This window comes from Lissotriton vulgaris, chromosome 1_1, assembly GCF_964263255.1.
Source record: "Lissotriton vulgaris chromosome 1_1, aLisVul1.2, whole genome shotgun sequence".
Lineage (NCBI taxonomy): Eukaryota > Metazoa > Chordata > Amphibia > Caudata > Salamandridae > Lissotriton > Lissotriton vulgaris.
Window position 1 is genome coordinate 103,135,848 of NC_141685.1, and position 9,791 is coordinate 103,145,638.

The window sequence follows — 9,791 nt, forward strand, 5'->3', positions numbered from 1 at the left end:
TGAACTATATTGCAGCAACTGGCCGATAGTTGATCTTATATTCATACTTTCACCAATCTCACATCTTATGACACAACATCCTCTGTCCTACTATGCTCATCCCGAGTACTTAATAAAAGATCTCCGACAAAGTGTCCTCTTGTGGTGCCCGCCAGGCATTGTAGCGCCGGCCTGGTGAGGAGTATAGCCCATTGATGAAGCATGTCACCTTCAGGTGAGTGAACGCAATTGTCTTAAAAACACATGCTTCCTAGGGTGTCTGCGTTCAGTTACAGATAATGTCTCTGGGACTGAACCTCTGGAACAGTATACTGTGATTTGATTGCCCCTCTGACCTACCGGTCATTTCCGCCTGCCCAGTGACCTGCTTGTTGCTGCCTTCTTTGACGGACTTCGCCCCATCCACATTGCGGAGCGCTGGACTGTCGGGACTCCAGTTCCCAGGAGGCAGCGCGCTCTCACGACATTTCCATCGGGCCAACGAGGATAAATTAGCGTCGGGGCTCCTGCGGCGCAGGACAAGGGCGGGCCCGTCAAAGGCCGGAGGAGGCCGGGTAGCGCCACCCCCCTTGAGTCTGAAACAGGACACCTCCCATAGGGACGGACGCTAGACCCAGAGTGGCAGTAAGTAAACGGCCGGATACACATTGTGGACACGTCCTCCAGTGAATGAGTGGAAGTAATAGCTGATTACATCAGTTTTAGCAGTTAGGGAGGCAGCGCCTTGTGCTTTGTGGACTCCATTTAATTTTTAGTGCCTTTCGTACTGTATGTAACGTAGGACATGACCATAGTTCTATAGCACATCTGCGCTGTAACCGGTGGGAGTATCGAACACCACTCAGTAAGCGGAAGGTGATTCCTGGGGTAGGGGCGGGGTTAAGGGGACCCTTGATGCATTTCTTCAAAGGGCAGAATCACTATTAGTCCACGAAATTCAGCTTACAGAAAAAAGATTGTCGCTAGATACACTGCTCGAACATAAGCGATCATCAATGGGCCCCATAGCAAGGTCTAAAACACCAAGTAAAAGTATCCTCCAAGGTCCATCAAAGCAGGATAGTGGCAGCATCACTAGTGCTATGGCTCATGTTCCCCATATGACACAGGAGGGTGGCTCACTTATGTACCCTGATGACCCACTTATAACGGATTCTGACCCTGACCGGTCTCACATTAGTATTGAAGAGGTGGAGAAGAATTCCAGCACGTCCACTCCAGTGATTGACAGGCCAGAACAAGGGCCATCAGAGTAAGTAGCCTCTAGGGCCAACTCAGGTATTGGAACCATAGTAAGGGGGGTGGAGAAGTGATCACAAGATTAAAAGGTGCAATAAAAGACACATCTACTACGCAGTTGGTATCACCTCTAGCTGACACAAAGACCCGGGGCACACGATCGGGGGAGGGGGCCGATTGTTTCAAAGCCAAAATCAAAACAGAAGGGTGCCGTAAAGATCAGCAGAGTGAACACTGCCGTGGGACCCATTTATAGCACGCAATGTTCAAACTGTGGGAAGATGGGGAGCGTACAAGGAATGGAAGATCTATTAAGGTCAAACTTAGAGCTCCTTTTTTCCACCCATTTGGGACCGGTGCGCGAGAGAATTAAGGTTATTGAGGAAAAACTATCTCGGCTATGCGATCAGGGGAATAGTGTGCCAGGTAGAATTAGGGGACCGGAGATGGGGGGAGCAGAAGCCACATCATACTCAAAGCCCACAACTAGTTATGAGGGTCAAGGAGGGGGGCACCGCGAAGGCGGGCAGTTGGGCAAAGACAGTGAGGGCACCAACAAGGGTGCCTTGGTGGGTAAAACGAACGGGACTACCCTGAGCATAAACAGAATGGGGTCATCTAATACGGTTTGTCCTGACACAGCCCAGAGGGGCTCGGAGGGAAGAAGGGCAATAGTTAGTGATGAGGAGTTAACAATAGCGGACGCTGTGCAGAGCACTAGGGGTTTACCGACATTGGATCTCCCCCCACCCTCAAGCCCCTACACAGTGGCCCTTGTAGGGGTTCCTACTAACGGGGTGAGAGGGAGGAATCCCCGCGCACTCTAATTAACAAGACAGCACGTTGGCAAGTCAAAAACACGGCTTTCAATATCACACAACACAGACATATTCTGATGGCAAGGAGGGTAGCTTGAATCGGAAGTAGCAGAAAGAGCTTTGCAGGAGATTGTGTGATTTTGAATTTCAGATATTCAGAGTTAGTCAATGAGCTCCTCCATAGTCAATCCAGGGGTCAATACCAAGGGGATGGAGGGTCCAGTATCAGACTGCTCCCCTTGGCTTCTTTCTATAGGGATATGGCCCGTAGGAATATGCAAGGTGACCATAGGAGGAGTAGGATTGCATCAGACGGGGGGGACCAGCTAGTTTCACTCATTAACCGATTTGCACCTCTTGACTGTGCTTCAGCCCTAAATGAAATAGATTGACTGGTGGGGGGGTTGAAAGACGAGAATAGCGCGAGTGGGGAGGGGTCACCCATAATAGGAGACAATGAAGGTCCAGGGAGCACACAGTCAGATGATTCCAATGTCAATGTGAGAGTTATAGAGCCCGGTGGGAGAAATGTGGAGAAAGATGCAGGGAATTTGGGTGAAGTTCCTGTAATGCCCACTAACCCTACAACTGTCACGGCAGGCAGTCAAATAGTGGGAGAGATTAAGATCATATCCTGGAATGTAGCGGGCTTAGCCTCAAAAATCAAAACTGGCTAACGTATATTAAGAAACATCAAATAATCCTCCTGCAAGAAACATGGGAGGTACATAGTAACACCCAGGCAATAAAAGGCTACAAAATGTTTTTCGTCCCAGCACGTAAGTCAGCGCCGGGGAGGGCAAAGGGGGGGTCTGACTATTTATGTCGATCTCAGACTCTCAGCAAGGTGGAGTGAACTTAGACGGGCTTCGGACTGCACACGGGGACTCACATATCGTAAAAAGGGTTTTAATGTAACTGTTGTAAATTTCTATAATGCCATTACTCCAGGACAAACTCTCCAAAGCCTAAATGAATTAGGGGCTTGGCTGGCAGGCATGGAGGAGCAAGGGGCACTGTGCTCCCAGCTAGTATTAGCAGGGGATTTCAATTGTCACCCATGCCCCTTCCTAAGAATAAATGAGGGGAACTGGTCGGCTTGCCCGACTGTAGAGGGGTGGCACCTGAATCACACACGGGAAGGAGGAGCGCTGAATAAGATCCTGGGCAGGCATGCCCTAACATATACCATGGATTTGATTGGTGGGGAGGGCAATAGCACGGTCACCCCTACTTTCAAAGGCAGGGTGAAGGGCACTATAATTGATTTTATTTTCGTTACACCCATGTTAAAGTGTCAGGTTACAAAGTTTGAGATAGAGGTTAGCATTTTCAGCGACCATAACCCGCTTCTCCTGTGCATCAGAGATCCAAATGCGGAACTTCTATCACAACGTAGGGGGGTCAGAGGTTTGGTTAAAGCCACTGACCATGGTAGGGGACTAAGGTGGGTCAACAAGGACAGTGAGGCATTTTACAGAATCTTACTGACACAGGCCGAGTCCAATGTTTGGAAGTGTTTGGACTTGGAGGTTGAGGGGGCAGACCTGATCAAGGCATTTGAGGGAGCGGCCAAACAAATAGATGGCTTACTTAGGGGCAGGAAGATCAACATGGAACACAGTGCACCAAGGTGGTTAGATCATGACTGCACCCTCGCCTTGAGGGATCTGAAATCGGCTCTGAAATGCGTACCTAGGGACAGAGGGAAGGTATCAAGCTGCAGGGCTAGATACAATAAAACACTAAGATGCCGCAGACCCGTATTGCAGAACCAGGCATGGGAAAACTTGAGAGAAGCGGCCAAGACAAAGGACTCGGCTGCTTTTTGGAGAGTTGTTAAAGAACCATGCTTTCAGGATTCAAATTAACCCAAGCTGGCCTGCCACATCCTCCCAGAAACCTGGCTTGAGCATTACAAGGGCCTGTATAACCATGGTAGCATTGAGAACTGGAAAGTGTGAACCCACCCCAGATTACCTTTTCCTTGGGAGAAATAAAGGCGGGGATTGAGGGGCTAACCCGTAATAAGGCGCCAGGACCTGATGGGATTCCACCAGATCTCCTCTTAAGCCAGAAAGAACTCTGGGTGCCCATACTCACCAGAGTAATAAATACCGCAGTGCAAACAATGATGCCAATATCCTGGTCTACGGCCACAATAGTCCCCATATTTAATAAAGGGGACAGAAATAGCCCTCAATGCTATCGGCCTATTTCATTAATTGATGTTACCGTGAAAGTGCTATGTAGGGCCATTCTTAACCGATTGATTGATTGGGCGGAGTAACATAAGATCATTACGGATACCCAGTATGGGTTTAGGTACGGCCGCTCCACCACAGATCAATGGCTTAATTTATATCTCCTGGCAGCCAAGTACACCGTAGCCAGTGAGGGGACGGTGTACATGGCTTTCATGGACCTCAGCGCGGCATTTAATCGAGTAAATCGGAAGAAATTGTGGGGACTATTGGGGGCCTTGGGAGTTGACCCTGGTCTGGTAAATATATTACGGACACTGCATCAGAATACTTCTGCCCAGGTCAGATATGATAAGGAGGGAAAAGTCACAGACCACGTCCCATGCTCAAGGGGAGTGAGGCGGGGATGTATTTTGGCCCCCTTCCTCTTTACTTTATATATAAATGGTTTGACCCAGGCGCTGGTAGCTCTAGGGGTGGACTGCCCGCAGATAGGTAGGAGAGGGATACCGTTGTTACTGTATGCAGATGACGCGGTACTCTTGGCCCGCACTGCGCGTGGACTGCAGCGCCTCATAGATGGCTTTGTCCATTTTATGGATAGCTTAGATTTGTCTCCGAACCTCACCAAATCAAATGTTATGGAGGTAGGGAAAGGACCATCCAGCAAAACTAAGTATACAATAGGCACACAGGGACTGGAAAAGGTCAAGTCATTTTCATATCTGGGGATCGTGTTCGACAGTCGCCTTAGTTTTAAAACCCTTGTGGAGGAGCAATGCAATAAACTAATTAACTCAACAGGGGCAACTATGAATTTTGCAAAGAGGCGAGGCCGATGGGCTCCGGAACAAATCCTGAACCTCTACAGTTATGTAAGCTGTGCAAAGTTTTATATGGGAGTGAGGTCTGGGGCTTTATAGACCCGCTTAAGTTACAAATAGAAGGAAACAAATATTTGAGGTGGGTACTGAAAGTCCCACAAAGCATTTCCTCCTACATGGTTCATGAGGAACTGGGTATAACCTGTCTGTGCGATAGGCTGCAATGGAAGCCCCTCGCCTGCTGGATTAAGGTATAGACAAACCCAGAGGCGGCGTTAAGTCAACAAATAATATCAGACTGCATTGCGCGGGCACGAGGTTACAATATTCCTTGGATTAGACACATCAAGGAAAACCTGTTAGCCATGGATTGTGTTGAATATTTTACCCACCCGACCAAATTTCTATCTAAGGATAAGGGCCGTATTAAGTCCGAATTTTTAAACAGAGCCAAGTCAAATAGGGAAGCAAGAGAGCTGACTAAGCCATCAGTAAGAACTCATCAGTTAACAAAGTTGTGCCTGGTCATGGAACCTTATTTGTGTCTTATTTACAATCCTCAAAACAGATTTCTCATGACTCGTTTCAGGCTAGATTTGTTACACCATACTTTGGCGGTTCCAGCAGGGTATACAAAGCATTTGGAGAGTAAGGGCTCCTGTGGCTGCGACCAACGGTCTCCACAGGATATGCTCCATTTGGTCCTAGCATGCCCATTTTACGCTTACCCTAGGCGACTAGTTTTAAAAGGTATTTTAAGGAAGGCCAAGTTCAAACAAGTTAAGGTGGTCCTACTGTTTCTGAAATTGTCAGTAGAACCTTTAAAAACTTTTCTGTGTAGTAAATTTTCTAAGATTAGCGATGAAACTCAGAACCAGTAGAGGGGAGGAATAATGGTCCTGTGCGTTCAATATTTGCTCTGATTTGCACTATACTATGGATGAAACATTTTTAACCGGGTACCTCCTTGTCATTTCTATAAGATGATCCCCATGCCAAATCAATTATATTTTATGTATTGATGTTAAACAGGTTTTTAGTATGGTTTTTATAATGTATGAGATATTGTTTTTTAACACTGTACTTTTATGGTATTGCTTTATGCCAAATAAAGTATATTTTGAATTGAATTGATTGTGTTTTATTTTAACGAATGTACATAGCAGATATTGGTGCTTGCTTGTTTCACAAAAATGATCGGATACCTGCCTCGGAGCGCACTTCTTACAGACGAGTATGGGGTTATCATGTTGCTGATACAAGCTCCTTACCTGTGTGAGTTATCGGGAATGATGCAGGGGGCAGACCCAAACCAGCCACACATGGAGATCAATGACAAATACTGAAGAATTAACTGAGCTTCCAAGCTGGTGACCATTACTTAATTGACCCTGAAAATAAAAGACACATTTTTAGTATCCTGGTGACTCATGACCATAAAAAACAAAGATTATAAATTCAATATTGTGTCAAATACTTAAAAAATGGAACTGGATGTACTGAATCCGATGTTGTCCTAGGTCATGCGTGACACCTTACACCAATATTGCTTATGGGACTTGTAGTTTTGTTTTCCTCATTAAAAGGATGGGCTCTAAAGTCCCAGTGTTCTAAGCGATGTTGGTTAAAATCAGAGGCCTGAAGGAGGGTGAAGCATGACATGGCTCTGCTTAGCAGTGAGATGAATGACAGTTCCCCAGCCTTTCCATTCTTTGGCAGATAGAGGTTCGTTGGCTGTTCATATTTTTTTGCAACGACAAAGAAACTTTTATTGTAGCTTCTGTCAACTGAAGAGATAAAACCCCTGGGCATGTTTAATTAACTACTGACAAACATGAACAATCAAGAACATGAGTTTCTGGAAAACTATCAAGCACCCAATCAGAATCAGCTGCCCTTCACACCCAGGAATTCTTGAGGTTTGGCTTTGGAGAGGATGAATTGCACGTGGTATAAGCAGTGGCGGTTGGTGCATAGGAGCGAATGGGGCATTGCCCCACTAGCCCCGGGAGTCGGGACGGGGAGGAAGACAAGAGAGACACGTACCACATGCATGCAATGCAGCAGCGTCAAATCAATGAACTGCTCACTGCCCCGTGTGTCGCAAATTAAATTCAGTCGTCAGTCTGACTCTGACTGTTTTGTATTTTTTCGTCAAGGGATGGACGATGACGAGGGCACAGCAGGTCAGAGACCTCCTGCGCATGTGCTGGCCGGGGCGAGGAATATTGCTCGCCCCGGAAGCACATGCGGAAAGAGTGATGTCACTATGAAGGGAGTGGCGTAATAAAGGGGAACAAAAGGGGGTGGTGATGGACGGAGCATCTGAACCAATCAAACACTCAAACCCAGTCAACAGATCTGGGTTTAATCCATCACCGTTCTTTAGCCCACTCTGCCACCCCAGTTCAGACATAGCCATATGCAAATCAGTCTGACCCTGTGCCTCATGGGAACAGTCCAGCCCGAACTGCCAAGCCATGCCTTCCCTGGACCAGAAACAAGCTTCCTAGGACCGGTTTCTGGCATTTCAGCTGAACAAAGCAGTCCATCACCACCCCCTTTTGTACCGCTTTGTTCACCATAAGTTGGCAGGGTATGCTCGGATGTGAGTCCCTTGCTCACTTTGCCACTGGATTCCAGCAAACCTGGCTGAAGACGGCTGAAATGCCTGATACCGGTCCTAGGAAGCTTGTATCTGGAGCGGAGACACCCGCGAGCAGCAGGTTAACAGCAGCAGCATGTGCGCACTTCTCTTCTGCTGCATTGTTTTCCTGCCCCGAGGAAAGGGATGGCTTACTTAATTAAACTACAGTAGATGAAGCTTCATTTTGCATACGTTATGCCACTTGATTAGTAAAAGAAAGAAATGAAATACCGCTATTCCAAATGTTGGCAGGTGTAGCTGTGACGTTAAATAGGAGCTGTGTTGATGTGTATGACTGTTTTTGTATCAATACATCTGTCTCCCATTCCATGTTTGCATTGAGTAAAAGACAGCCTGTTTCTGCTTACCAATCTATGTACAAGCATTTGTAATGCAATAGGTCTCGCAATTACACGAGTTTAAGCTATTGGTATTGTAAATGACAATGCCTTTTATTTATGTTTTAAAAACGAGTGAAAAATAAAAGGCATTGTTATTTGTAATGTCAATAGCTCAAACTTGTGTAAATGCGAGACCTATTGCATTGCAAATGATTGTTTTGTAAAAGCGCCCCATACTGCTCTTTCACTTTAATGCCGACCCACCCCTTTCTTTGGAGACGGCTCGTCTGAGAAAAGGGACCCGGCCAACATTAAAGTTACTGCGCTGCATGGGCGTTTTTACAAACAGGCATTTGCAATGCAATAGGTGTCGCATTTACAAAACTCTGGTAAATGCGAGACCTATTGCATTGCAAATGCTAGTTTCAATTTACCATGAGCAATATCGACCTTTTTAAAACAAACTCTTTTCCATGTGCACCTTTTGCATTTTCGTGCTAAAGCAATACATATATTTTTGATAAAACAAAGAGGGTGGCACATAACTCAGCAGGCCACAGGTTGGTCATCTAGACTCAAATGTGCAAATGGCAGGTCAATACACATGTCCAGCGCTTACAAATCCAAGGGCGTGAACACACATCTTTCTCGGGGTTGGGGCAATGCACCAGTGAGAAAAGACCAGGTAGAATGTACCACTTTTCACAGTTCTCCCATTAGAATCTAAATAATGTTGATAACTATGCAGTGTAAGCATCTTGTAGAGTTAAGCACTTAAAGGAAATAGGCCCCAGAGCTGTGAACACTTCACAACTAATGTGCTTGCACCATTTGCTTTGTGGAAACATCGAGCTGTAAGAAATAACACTAGAATCAGTTCCTATTGTAAACATTGTGTTACATTGAGCAGAAAATGAGAAGACCGAATGCACTCAACTATACCTCGAACAAGAAGCCAGGGGCTTTGAAATTCCGTTTAACTGTATCCACTCTTCAAACACCCGCCATGGGGCCCCCTGAGGAACTAGAAACTTAGACACCTTGTCCCAGACCCACCTGGACACCCGGGGATCTGTCAATGGCGCCTGTGACAAACAACCTATCAGCGCGGGTTAGAGGCTTGGCATGAACTGCGCATGCGCTGGGGACAGACACATCCGAAGATTGCCTTTTGATTAACAACTGCGCATGCGCGGGGAACTTACACTACGTTCTAACTGCGCCGCACCCGAGCGAGGGTTACTAGGGAGGGGGGTCTTAAACAACTGCGCATGCGCGGCGGTCAGATACTGCTCGTGGGCCTAGTATTAACAGCTGCGCATGCGCGGAGAATTGACGGCGCTTTCAGGCCTTATATTAACAGCTGCGCATGCGCGGAGAATTGACAGAGGTTTCAGGCCTTATATTAACAGCTGCGCATGCGCGGAGGACAGATAACGTCCCCTGCATCGGAGCACGAGAAGTCATCGAATGAAGTGCATTGGAAGAAATAAATATCAGACATTCCTATATTTTGAACAACGAGAAGCTCTAAACATATTTTGAAATAATGGGAAACTACTGAAATGAAAGGTCACTAACCTACAACCTCTTTCTAATATAACTACATTTTTAAACTAATGGCGGCAAAGAGGACACCTGAGAAGGAAGCTTGATGGGGCTGAGAGACACTTGCTTAGCTTGACAAGACCTCACTCCTGGATCAACACTGTGCAGCA

The 9,791-nt window shown here is 46.5% G+C and overlaps 1 long non-coding RNA gene across 2 annotated transcripts in view; it reads right to left on the bottom strand.

The window, feature by feature from the left end:
• Positions 1–9,151, bottom strand: part of LOC147737603 (uncharacterized) — a 146,754-nt gene extending 137,603 nt beyond the window's left edge. For both annotated transcript variants that reach the window (XR_015299887.1, XR_015299883.1), the window contains exons 1-2: positions 9,016–9,151; positions 6,357–6,476 (exon numbers count right to left, since the gene is read on the bottom strand). This is a non-coding gene — a long non-coding RNA (uncharacterized LOC147737603). The remainder of the gene's footprint in view (positions 1–6,356; positions 6,477–9,015) is intronic.
• Positions 9,152–9,791: the final 640 nt, after the last annotated feature.